Genomic DNA, 14,071 nt, shown 5'->3' with positions numbered 1-14,071 from the left:
TGGAATTGAAGACTAGAGTGACCATAGCTTTACTATTTTTTTAAATAAATTATTTCAGGGGGTATCTGGGTGGCTCAGTCAGTTAAGCATCTGACTTCGGCTCAAGTCATGATCTCATGATTTGTGAGTTTGAGCCCATGTCAGGCTCTGTGCTGATTGCTCAGAGCCTGAAACTTGTTCCAGATTCTCTCTCCTTCTCTCTCTGTCTCTCCCCTGCTTGTGCTCTGTCTCTCTTTGCCTCTCAAGAATAAATAAACATTAATTTTTAAAAAAATTATTTCAGAAGATTTCAAAAGTATATAAACTAGAAGAAAATAATGAACACCCAACATACTCATCTCAGAGATTCAACAATGATCAACTTATCATTCATCTAATTTTATCCCAAGAATATTTTGAAGCAAATCCTGGGTTTCCTAACATTTTTCTGTTTGCTCAGCACCTTGTTATCCAAATCTCACTGTCCCCTTCCCTGATCCCTGCCATTCTGCTGACTCATTAACATTCCTTAATTTTAATCCTTTGATTCTTTTAAAAATTCAACCTGTTTGTGTTTCACAGAGATACCCAATGCATAGTTTCACTTAAAAATAGAATCTATTTGCTGACAGATAGTGGTGGACAAAAAGGTCAGGTATAATGGTGACTTATTCATCCACAAACACTCCTTGGAGCCTGACTTCCCCATGAAAACACTGCAGTGTGGTTGGCACTAGAAAGTCCCAGCCAAGTGCCCTTTGTGTTACAGGGCAGAGAAAAGTGTGCAACTCATTTCTCTTAGAGAAGCTTCCTGATGATGCCAACCTGTCAGCCTCTCTGCCTTGATATCTACCAGAGTTGTGACTCTGAGATAACTTTCTATTCACGTCCCCTAACACTTGGGCTGTGGTTTGTTACAGCCTACATATTTGCTTAAGTGGAAGGCCTTTCATCCTGCTTGGAGTCTTCATTGTCATTACTTGCAGCCTGAAGCTGTTCTGACTTATCTCAATGTCCTTTGCACAGTATCTGCTGTATTACGTAAGCCTGGCCTGCAGGAGCTACCATGTAAAGTTCAGTTATTGGCAGTTTTCTTAACTTCCTTTAGACCTCCATTTTCCCATCTCTAAAACAGATTCCTTTTACTACCTACTGCATGGCCTAGATGTGATGATTAAAATAAACGTGCTGCCAGGACATCTGAGTAGTTCAGTCAGTTGAGCGTCTGACTTTGATTCAGGTCATGATCTATAATTTGTGAGTTCAAGCCCCACATCAGGCTCTGTTGCTGACAGCTCAGAGCCTAGAGCCTGGTTCAGATTCTGTCATTCCCTCTTTCTCTGCCCCTACCCCACTCATGTTCTGTCTCTCTTAAAAGTAAATAGAGAAACATAAAAAAATAAAATGAAAATAAACATGGTACAGAAAGACACTTCACGACATACCTCAGATATATTGTGGTTATTGCATTTAACTTATTTATCTCATGAGTACTGGTTTAGTCTTCCACATTGACCCCATAGTCTGAGGGAAACTTCTGTTATAATTGGATTATTATCCAATTGGATATTTATTTATCCAACTGGATTATTATTACTGGGAGTAGAACTGTCTGACCACTAGAAAAGTCTTACTCACTTTCTCAATATTTTCATAGGTAAAATGGGATTTTAACATGGTCTATAAAATGTTGGGTGGTAGATGTAAAAGTGGACAAAACTCTGCCTGACACATAGTAAGTGTTCAAAAGGAATTGGGTGATTTGAAGAGCTTGGGCCTGGACCCTGATTGGGGTGGGCGTTACCTCTCTGATATGGTCCTATTCCTGAAGTGGAAAGACCCAGGCAGGCAGAGAGAAACAGAAGCTGTGGTCCCTGCCAATCTAACACATCTGATGTGACAGGGCTGTGAGTGGTAATTGTTCTCCTTGGGAACTCTGTGGGTCCCAAAGCAGGCTCGTCTCCAAACACAAAGTTGGTTGAGCTAACCTGAATAGTTCAATAAATCCCACAAATTCCCAGAGTTGTGCAGACATCTTAAAATGAACTTATGCCATTATTTATCATTGTCCCCATATTATCCACAAAACCAGCCAATCACTTATCTTGTCCTGGCGCTAGGAAATCAATCCAACTTAGGTAGATTCTGAATATAGTTCTGGAACTCAGTAGCCTTTGCACTACTAGACTCAGTTGAACAGGTCTCCAGGGATGAGGGGGTGGGAAGGAGACAGCACCATGGTGGAAAAAGTGGTTTTAATTTTAACTTTTATTCTGTATTAACCATTTTCCCACACTGCTTTGAAAATCAGAGTGAGGAAAGAGAACAAAGCAATAAAAGCAAAATATATTCAAATAAAATCCCACAGTATAGCATAGTAATAGGTGGTGTTCCCCTTGGAGTCTTTTTTTTTTTTTTTTAATGTCTCATTTGCTTCTGAATTTGGAATTTCAGAAGGCAGAAGAAAACCACAGTTTGGCTTGTTTAAAAAATAGTTTAGATTGCTTTAGAATCAACACAAAAAAGGCTCCTCCCCTCTCTCTGCCCCCAAGCTCTTCTCTTCCTCCAGGGCACATCCTTGATGACCTCACCCACATATTAGTAATGAACAAGAAGAGTATTAACTTCTTACCTCTAAGGTGTTCTTAGCACTATTTATGAATCCATCTATGTATCAGTGAAGTTGCATCACATACACGTTGAATTCAGAGAATTCTGGGGATTCGACTGCCTGCATTGGGCCAAAAAGGAAGAGGCAGAGAAGATTTGGAAATTGTGGGCAAGTTCAACCAAACACCATACCACTTGCTGCTGAGCAACTGTTTGTTTGTTTCAGGAGATAGTTTGATTGCCAAAGGGCTTCTCCAAGGCCAAGGATGAGTTTTAGTTTGAGAAATCTGAATTTTTTTAGAGTATGGTCTCAAGCCTTTTTATTTGGCCATCAAAGGAAAAATCAACAATGCCTTCCATCCCTAGAGAAAAATATAATTGACTTTCTTTTTTTTAATATATCAATAAATTTATAAAATTATTGCCTTTATTTTATTTTTTTATTTTTTATTTTTTTAAATAGTTTATTGTCAAATTGGTTTCCATATAACACTCAGTGCTTCTCCCCACAAGTGCCCCCTATCATGACCATCACCCCCTCCCTCCTTCCCCCTCCCCCTTCAGTCCATGGTTCATTTTCAATATTCAGTAGTCTCCCTCAATATAATCAACTTTCAAAAGGTAGTTACAGCTGTATGTATTCACTTTGAACCGATGAGACCGAACCACCCAGATCATGGTAGTTTCCTCAGTGGCACCTTCTGTCCTCTCTCATGCCTGAATGGTCCTGGGGCAGAAATGTCTGGCTCTAGCCAGAAAGATCAGATTCTCCCTTCCAGAACCTGAAACTCAAGCAGAAAGATGTGGACGGGATGTGTCTGCAAGCAGAATTATTTGAGGGGCAGCTCCAGGGATTCCCAAGACTAACGTCCCCAAAACTACCCCGTTCCTATTATTTTCAAATTCTAATTGTTTGGCAATTCTTACGATTTTTGTGAGTTTTCCTAATATCTTCACGGAAGTTAGCCAGAGTTGCTTTTTATGTTTGCAGCTAAAAGAACCTTAATTAATACATCGAGTTATCATCCCATTAAGTTAAAAGCTTCTTGGAATTAGAACCGAGTCATTAACAAAAGCTTGAAAAAGCTCCAGAGGGTGCCTGTTGCACAAATAGCTCTGGATGGTACAAAAGGGAGATGTCAAGGGCAGAATAGGGTAGTTCAATGGCATAGGCTGGTGTTTCCCAAAATGGGTTCCATGGAACCCAAATTCAGAAAAATAATTTCTGATGAGAAGGTGTCATGGTCCAATAACTTAGAGAAAGGCATTATACTGTATTCTCATCTAGAAAGTAATGCAAATAAGCTCTTCAAACCCACTTAAAAGTGCTGCAGAAAAGACAGTTAATTTACTAAACAGGAATTTCTAAAGTATATTAAATAGCACCTAACCCTCTCCACCCCATCCCTCTATACACCCACTCCTCAACTCCTAATAACATATATTTTAATGTTTTTTTTAAATTTATTTTTGAGAGACAGAGAGAGACAGCATGAACAAGGGAGGGTCAGAGAGAGGGGGAGACACAGAATCCAAAGCAGGCTCCAGGCTCTAAACTAGTTGTCAGCACAGAGCCCAACGCGGGGCTTGAACCCATGAACTGAGAGATCATGACCTGAGCTGAAGCCAAGCGCTTAACTGACTGAGCCACCCAGGCGCCCCTAAGAAGTATTAATAGAGGCTATGGGGAGAGAACCTGTAGTGAGATGCTTCCTGGGAGCTTTGACTTTACACCTACATCTCCAGCCAAAAGATTTGATACCTCTATCATTCTTCAGGTATTTACTAAGAATATAGTGTGCTCAGCCCTGTGCTGGGTGTTTAGGGGCAACCATGGTATGGTAGAAGAAGCCCTTGCAGGAGGAATGAGAAAACTTGGTTGAAGTCCCAGCTCTGATTTGGAACCCAGAACTGCCTTTGTTCCCTGTGGCAAATCCTTGACCTCTTTTCGAATCAATCCCCTATCTCTCAAATGGCACTAGTAATACCAACCTCATTTCACCATTGACTTGTTAGAAAGATCCAAGGGAATAATGTATGTGAGGGCACTTTGTAAACTGCAGGCTTTATATGAATATAAGCTTTTAGAAGAAATAACTTAGAGGGGCACCTGGCTCAGTCGGCTAAGTATCTGCCTTCAGCTCAGGTCAAAATCTTGAGTTCCGTGAGTTTAAGCCCCACATCAGGCTTTGTGCTTACAGCCTGAAGCCTGAAGCCTGCTTCAGATTCTGTGTCTCCCTCTCTCTGCCCCTCCCCTGCTCATGCTCTCTCTCTCAAAAATAAATAAAAATTTAAGAAGAAGAAGAAATAACTTAGAGAATGATATAAAATATTATGAAGACAGAGAAAGTGAGAGTGCCATAAGATCTCATGCATATGCCTGTGATTTTTGGATGCAATAAATGTTTTAATATCATGGCTGATCATTAAGTGTGTCAAGACAATTTACTATGAATTTTCATTTATACCTCTATCTGCTGTTCGTTATTTTGCATTACAAACCACCCCAAAACTCAGTAGCACATGATAATCAAAATCGGTTTTTGTTCATGTGCCTGAAATTTGGCTGGGATTCCACTGATCTGGGCTGGACTTGACTTGGGTGGCTCTAAGCTATGAGTTTGTCTAGGCCTGCCTATATATCTCTTATCCTCCCTGGATATGTGGCAATGATGATGGCAGAGTACATCCAACTACACAGCCCATTTCAAGCCCTAAGTTGATCATGTCCATCAACATCCTATTGGACAAAGCAAGTCACATGATAAAGCCCAACATCATTGGGTAAGAGAAGAATACCCCTCCTATGGAAGGTGGAGGGTGTGTATACTGGACAATAATTTCATCTACAGTTTTCTTGTTTTTACCTTCTTTGATTTCAAGCAAGTATTCAGACCCATAAAGAATTACTTCCTTAGGGATTTTTTTTGTGTCCGAGGAACAGAGGGTAGTAGAACTACCTAAAGACAGAAATTCTTCCTGTTTTTTATAAAAGCTCCAAAATTATTTAAGAAACTGTACTTTTGAAAGCAACCAGAAGTCAGAAAATATCTTCAAAATTAACCAGAGGAGAAAGAACAAGACTTTGTGGATTTTAAAAAGAAGTCAGAGTTAAAATGGAGAATCATTGGCCAAAATATGACTCCAAAGTAAATAGCTGCTTTACCTCAAAAAAAATTTTTTTAAGTTCCCTTATTCCCACAGGGCTCAAAATAAAGCACCCATACCTAAAGTGACCACTGAACTCCAAGCCAGGAGGATATCATTGGCCACTCTTACAACTTAGAATTTGAATGTCTAACCCTATTCTCTGGACACTATCTAAGGTCCTGGATTGATATGGGAAGGGGCAGTGTCCCATAATGACAGAAGCTGAATTTCCTGCTGCCTTGGGCACCCAGAGGCAGAATAGATTTCTCTTTAAAAAAAAGAAAAAATATATACACACACACACACACACATGCACATATCTTGCACACCTGTAACTATGACCTAAGATTCAGACTTGTTACATGGGTTATGATTTAATTCTATTTTATTTTGTTATTAAAAATGGTATTGTGGCCTTTTGTGATGATTTGATTTATTGCTGGATTTAGCAAATAAAAATATGGGATTTCTCAGGGCGCTTGGGTGTCTCAATTGGTTGATGCTTGACTCTTGATTTCAGCTCAGGTCACGATCTCAAGGTTCATGGGGTCCAGTCCTGTCAGAATCTGTGCTGACAGCTTGGAGCCTACTTGGGATTCTTTTACTTCCTCTCTCTCTCTCTGCCCCTCCCCAACTCATACTTGTTCAAACACTCTCTCTCTCTCTCTCTCTCTCTCTTTCTCTCTCTCTCCCTCCCTCTCAAAATAATAAACATTTTAAAAATGTACAGGTTTCTAGTTAAATGTGTATTTCAGATAAACAACAAGTAATATTTTAGTATTAGTATATCCCTTGCAATATTTGGGACATATTCATTCTAAAAATAATTATTTATTTGAAATACAAATTTGGGTGCATGGATGGCTCAGTCAGTTAAGCGCTAGACTTTAGCTCAGGTCACTATCTCACAGCTTGTGGGTTCAAGCGCCACATCAGGCTCTGTGCTGGCATCTCTGAGCCCGGAGCCTGCTTCGGTTTTTGTGGCTCCTGCCTCTCTGCCCCTCCCCTGCTCTCTCTCTCTCTCAAAAATAAATAAACATTTTTAAAAATTTTTAAAGAAATACAAATTTATTGGAGCGCCCTATATTTTATCTGACCACTGTATGTAGGGCTCTCTAATCTTAAGTATTTTTGGACCAGTAAACAATAACTTTTGGATGACCTGGCCATTTCTTGCCTGTTCTGCAGCTATTTAACATTTTCCTTAAGTGAGGGGTTACTCTGAAGTCATCATGGAAGAAGTAGAAGGTGAGCTTCCCAGTGGGGATGCTCCAGGGGTCATGCATGCCTTTGTCCCTGGTGAATTGAGTGCCTGTCTCTTGAGAAGACATGTCGGGCAGGAACAGCAGGAATTCTCACATCTCAGCCTGCTTCTTCCCTGACCTTACTAATTTAGGATGGTTTCCACAATTTTGTGGACATAACTGTGTAATCTAATAAAGGTAGATTAAATTACAGCCAAGTATTTTCAGATCTGAACATGGGAAAAATGTATCCTATTTCAAAAAAATGATAAACCACCCCACACTCGTTTTGTTTTTCTTTTATCTGGGAACTGGGCAAACAGGAACTATCTCGGGTTATTGGATGTGAAAGTCCTTGCAGCTGTGTTGGTTTTTGTAACAAAAAAAGAAAGAGAGAAAACACAAGGAAAGAAAGAAAACCCTCGAATCCACAAAATTGTGTTTTATCGCATACCAAAGATACGAAGGACCTGAATGGCAGCTTGAGAAATAGATATTTCAGGTTAAAAAAAACTAAAAGCACTAATCTTGCTCACTGCCACACACACACACACACACACACACACACACACACACACCATTCTAAAGACTCATCAAGTGAAAAAAGCTGGCTACCAAATCACTTAGGTAATTCTGTGAGCAAGAGAAAAGAATATGGATTTGAACCAAATGAAAAATGGCCCTGTTCAAGGTCAGCTGGCAGCATATTTAGATATAGAGATTTCGATATGGTTCAATAGGTTTAGAATATTAGTGTGATGAACTCTAGTTTTTGGTTTACAATGGAGGTTGAGTACCAAGAAAGAGAAAATGATGTTCTTCCCCACTTTCCATCTTTTTTCTTTTTAATTTTTTATTTTTTGAGAGCAAGAGAGACAGAGCACGAGCAGGGGAGGGGTAGAGAGAGAGGGGGAGACACAGAATCTGAACTAGGCTCCAAGCTCTGAGCTGTCAGTACCGAGCCTGATGTTGGGCTTGAACACACAGACCACGAGATCATGACCTGAGCTGCAGTCAGACGCTTAACCAACTGAATCACCCACGCGCCCCCCACTTTCCATCTTTAAACAAGCCTTGTGTTTCCCTTATTTATTTATTGTCTGGCAATATTAGCTTTGCCCAGTAGTCTAATGCATAATAATGCATCTCCAGTGAAGTAGAGTTTGTTTGCTTAAAACTCGCGGGTATTTTCTCATGAGCAGAGTGTGATGGGCAGGACCCATGTCAAGTCAAAAAAAGGCTAGGGTTGACCAGAAGACCATTGGGAATGCAGTCTAATTCTCTTTTGGATACTCTCCAAGAATTTTTTTTCCCCTCTTGCCCCAGCAAATGGATTCAGAACTTCCCAGAACTCAGAAGATTCAAGATGAGATGCTCAGAGCTCTGGAAAGCATAAGAAGTTTTCCCTAATTCAGACAGTACAACTTTCAATCTACTAGTTGAGGCTGACTGATCTTCCCATGCTTTAAGAAGAAGGTAGCTGAAAACAAAGTGAGAATATATGCAAAAAAACAAACAAAACCTTTGAGGAGTATAATTAAAGTGTCCAAGAGAACAAACTGTGTTAAGCATTGGAGAACTCTTTAGAAACATCTATATATTCAGGGTACAAGTTACAAATAGTTGTTAGGGGTTTATTTTTAACAATTCCCACCACACTCCACAGTCAGCCTCTCATATTCAAGATACATTTTAAAAGCATGAGGGGTGTCTGTCTTGCTCTCATTACATATTCAGCCCATTACCCAAAAATTGCTGTAAGTGCAGAGTTTTAAAGTCAGCTGCATGGAAAGTTCAAGCTGTACAGGGCCACGATCTCTTGATTTTACAACGAGTAAACCGAGGTTCTGAGAAGTGCAGTGACTTACCCAAGTTCACACAATTCATGCTTTATGAAGCCATGAACAAGACTTGAATCTCCTATTCTTGGGTCAGAGCATAAAAAGAATTGATGCCCATAATATAGTGCCCAAAAGCTCAAAACAACCCAAATTATGTCAGAATGACTGCCCTTTAGCCATTCTCCAGTCCTTACTAGGCAAGAAAAAGAATGCGGATGTTCTGGAAAGATGCTGAACAATCCCAGGATTGGAACAAAAGGATTTCCTGGCTGACCCTTAATTACTCACAAAAGTTCTGAAACAATCCAATTTTCATAAGCATTAATAGCTGTTTTGTCTTGTTTGAGGGACCTTTACATTCTATATATCCCCCTTTTCCCCATCTCCCCCGAAAACAGTCTTTGCTAACTCAGGCTTAAGCCATGGGATTTTCTGAGCTTCTCTAAGAGAGTCCTGCATGCTTTGAACTTGTTTCTCCTTAGGGTCCTGGGATCTTGACATTTAGGACACTGCTTTTTTAAGCATTATGGGATGATTAATCAATATTTTGCCATCTCTCTTTCTAACGTGGCTATTCAACTTCCATTCTTTGTTTATGGCAACAATTGCAAACCCCAACTCTCAGCTGACAAAGAAGAAAAAATTTGTAAACATCCTGGGATTAATTACTACTGGGATCTGTCTGCCCATCCATGCTAATAAAGAATGCGATTTCCCTCTATTCATCATCTTTATTTCCTCAGAGGCTCCAGAAAACAGCCCTCCCTAACAAAGTGGAATGAATGTGATTAAGGCAGGAGCCCAGCAGCCCGAATCCTTCATCACACTATCAGAAATGAGAAATATTTGGGAGCTGGTGGAGGCCATAATGCAGAGCGCCTACACGACCCTTTGTCTCCTGGAGTCCACTGTCCCCAGCCAGGTCAGTTCTTGGGGCAGGGAGGAGGGGCCTGACATTCAGCCTCCGTGTTTTTGCTGAGACTAATTTCCTCTCCAGTATTCGAGGCCTCAGCCCCTGGGCCTTCCTGACAGGTCTTGCTCTTTTGCCAAGGAATGGATGTCAGGGTCTTGCTTGTCTCAGACAGAAATGTCCTGTCTCACTGACCTGCAGCAGGTTCCTAGGGCCCCAAATGTAAGGTCAGAGCCCTGTTGTGATGGCCACACACACACGGAAGATTGGCCAGAAGCAGTGCCCAAAGGCCCTGGCATGGGACATCTTCTTAGGCAGACCTTCCCATTCTTTTGAAAGAAAAGAAAGTAGCAGAGTAAAGGCAGGAATCAACACAAAAAAAGTCATAAAATCTGGAAAATGTCAGAATGGGACAGAAAATGTTAGGACCCTGACACGACCCTGTATAGTTGATCTCTTTAATTTTCCAGCTTTTTCTTTCTTCACAGACCCTCACATCCTAAACACACTGACCTTATTTCAGGGCCAAATTTCCTCCCTCCACATGGCCTTTGCACAGGCTATCCTTTGCCCCTGGAACATCTTCCATCACACCATTGACCCCCCCTCCCCTTCATGGAGCTAACTTCTCTAATGTACCCACATCATGAATTGATAGAGTATGTAACTAACATAAGAACTATTGACTATTATTATTCTAGGAATGCCTTCAAAATCTAGACTTTATCAATCAAGAATTTGTGATAATTCAGCCAAGAACTTGGCCAGTGTTTTACCTTTTCAAAATCTACAAAGAACTCCAAGCTCTTAAGAGCTGTTTAGAGCTTATTAGAGGGGACGAGGAAAGAAGAGCCTAGAGGTTTAGAATGCAAATGGAAGGTCTTAATAACATTTGGGAGACACTGTGTTTAAACTGCTTAAGTGAACAAATTGTTTTTAAAATGTCAAATTAGGCGTTTTTAGAAGCATTTATTTACAGACAATCCTGTTATGATAATTACAAATACTTCTCTATTCATCAAAGTAGGCTCCCGAAGGGTTTCTACGGTACAGTTATTTATTAGCCTGCTTCCAATTAGTATTTGCCTAAAAGTAACAAAACTGTATGTCCCTAAAATATCTTGTAACTGATCTTCTAAAGTTCCAGTGAGCTCGTGGGTTCTAGCTCCAATGCTGCCTGCTGTTCCTCAGTGTCCTGTATGGAGCAAACTCCTCCCTACTTCCAAAACCTTAAAATTGCTGGGGTGCCTGGGAGCCTCAGTCAGTTAAGCATCTGATTCTTGATTTCTTTCAGGTCATGATCTAACGGTTCTTGGGTTCAAGCCCCGAGTCAGGCTCTGCACTGTGGATCCTGCTTGGGATTCTCTCCAACAACCGTCCCTACCCCCCCCCCCACCTCTGCTCACTCTGTCTCTTGAAATACATAAAACAAACAAACAAACAAACAAACAGCCTAACAAACAACCTAAACAACCTTGCAAGTGCTGTTTGGCCTGCCAGGAGCACCCTGCCCCAGATCTTCAGCAAGATTTCTTTCTCATCACTCTGGAACCGGGGCAGGTTTGCTTCTCAGTGAGGATCTTTCTAAAATAGTCCTCTCCCTTCCACTCCCGCTTACTCAGCTTCATTTAAATTACTTCATTCCCTACCATTGGGAATTACCCTACATCCGTGTGGGTTTATTTAATGCCTGCCTCTACCCTCTGGGCTCAGGGCTTCACAAGCCTTTCCTTTTTGGTCCCAGCGCCTGGAACAGTGCCTGGTACATAGTAGGTGCTCAGGAATTATTCACTGAATGAATGAAACATGTAATTCTTAGACTAATTTGGTGACTGGGTTAGGAAAAGCTGATCAGAGAGCTAATCCTGATAGACCCAAATGAACAGAAAGTCTTTAAACCTCTTTAGCACAAGAGCTCTTTCTTTCAGAAATAGTGTCCAATTCCAGTATTTTTATAGTAAGTCAGCTGCAGTATTGGCAAACATCAGGTAGCCAGGGGAATGAGAACTATGTAAAGGGTAGTTAAGATGGATTGATGTTTTACTGAAGAACTGACAATAAAGCTCACCTTTGTCTGTGTCCTTACCCCACCCACACAACCCCACCACTGTTTATGAAAGCTTTAACCTAGAAATGCTTGCAACCAAATGCCTTATCTTGAGAAATTAATTCAAGCTGGAAGACTGTAGTAATGTGTCATTTATATGGTAGCACAAATTCGAGACTCAATAAATATTAAATCAATCACCCAGAAAGGCTAATATAAACAGTATGTTGTCATTGATTAATTTATTTGAGAATCTCCATCTGATTTACTCTCAGAGGAGCCCCATGGAAACTTCACTCTTTGATGAGGAACATGTTGATGCCACCTGATGCTAATGAGGAAAGTCACTGACCCCCCCAAAGATCACATGCTTTGTTTAAGGAAATTCAGGAAGCCAGGGAGCCTGATGGGAAAGGAGAATTCTGACTCCCTCTCTATCCAATTGTCTACCATCCGTGTCCTTTGTCCTGAATTTTTTCCTTTCCCAATTTAAATTTTTGTCTTCCTTTTTATACCTACTTCTCCCTCCATCTTTTCCTACTTTTCCTGTCAAAACCACCTCATGGTGATTGCCTGTGCATTTACTGTGAGGATGGCTGGTTAAGAAAAAGGTGGGTTCACCAGCTGGTGCTAAAAATGATACATATAAATGAAGTTTCTCAAAGCCAGGTACCTAGACAGACTAGGAAGTTAATTTAAGTAAGAGAACCAGGTTGAGTGTCATGCAACAGAGAGCAGTGGGGACTGTGGCAAACTGGGAATGGCATTTGCCCCCTCCAGAGTGATGGGGCTGTCCAGCTCTGGTCCATTATTGGCATGAAGATATGTGAACTCTCATGACCAGATTTTTCAAGCTGAATATTGGAGTTTTAGGAGAAGTTTCTTAAATTAAAAAAAAAAAAAAAAAAAACTGTGTGAGTCCCCAAAATAGTGTTTGGCTGGATTCAGCCCACAGGCTGGTCACTTGCAACCCCTAATGTGAAATGTCCCAAGTTCTAAGTTCCTTTCAATGGCTGAACCCACTCTACCTTCTGGGTATCCATCTTCTGACTTCTTGTTACTCTCCACCACCCATGCCCAGCATCTACTCCTTTTCATAGTTTGACATATCTGTCCACCCTCACCCTTTTGCTCTCTCTGTGCCTTGTGTCTCCTCTCTTTTTTGCCTCTATTGTTTGAAGAGCCATTCCCTTGCAAGACAGCATTCATGGAGAGAGGAAGGAAGGGTGGAGGGCAGGAAGAGTGGGAGCCCATTTACCAGGCTAAGACTGGAGGTATGGGACAGAAGGGGACAGAGAGAGTGGAGGGAGAGGACTCGACTTGGCAATGGCCCCCAGGCACTTGTGAAGATCCAGCTTACAAAATGTGGAGAATAAACATCAAGGCAAGAAGACAGGGGCCCCCAGCAACCTGTGCCCTTCTCACACTTTCCTCCCAGCTTCTCTCTCACCATTTGTCTGGCCCTATAGTAATAGTATCAGAAGGTTACTTTCCACATGATCTGAGAACAAGTAAACAACTGAGGAAAAAGAATCTCTAATGCCTTTCAAAGCAAAATCCTGGGCTAAAGTTGTGAGGCCAGAGTGGATACTAGCTCACATTCTGTCTTGGTGGGATACTGTCTGCCAGCTAAGCTGGGGTCCAAGATGGAGACTGTGAGGAAATGATGACTTCAGCCGCAGTTCTGTCTCCACATCCCAAGCCACTACATATTAACCTATCTTCCAGGAATGGGAGACAGGCCACAATACATAGAGGTCACGGTCCCCATAGAAAGACTTTCTCATGTTTTACATCTTTTTATCTCATTAATTCTGCATCTGTGGGGTTGGCACTATTAGTTCCATTTTATAGATGGGGAAATCAAGGCATAGAAAGGTTAAATAATTTACCCAAGGTCACAAATACAGCCTCCCAAGAATACCGTGAAAACTAAGTGGGATTCTGCATACACTGCCTTAATAAGATGCAAAGTGCCGAAGAGGTGTTCTTTTTAATTTTAAGCTAATTTGCACAAAGCTATTAGCAGCAGATAATATGTTAATATATTACCCCTCCCGGGAGACTCATTCACTCAATAAATATTGATTGAGCATCTGCTATTGCACCCTAGATGTAGGGCTGCATATAGAAGATTCTAGAGTTTCCATGACTCAGTCCTAAATCGGGTCATGACAGAAGATGAGGAGGGCCCCCTCTTCCAACATGTGGCTCCAGACTAGGTGTACATTTGGCTTTATTCTTAAGCTGGTTGTTCTCTCCAAAGAATGCACAATTCAGTGAGAAGAGT

This window comes from Suricata suricatta, chromosome 6 (genome assembly GCF_006229205.1).
Source record: "Suricata suricatta isolate VVHF042 chromosome 6, meerkat_22Aug2017_6uvM2_HiC, whole genome shotgun sequence".
In the NCBI taxonomy this organism is placed as follows: Eukaryota; Metazoa; Chordata; class Mammalia; order Carnivora; family Herpestidae; genus Suricata; species Suricata suricatta.
The sequence above is the reverse complement of the archived record's forward strand: the minus strand, read 5'-3'. Positions refer to the sequence as shown.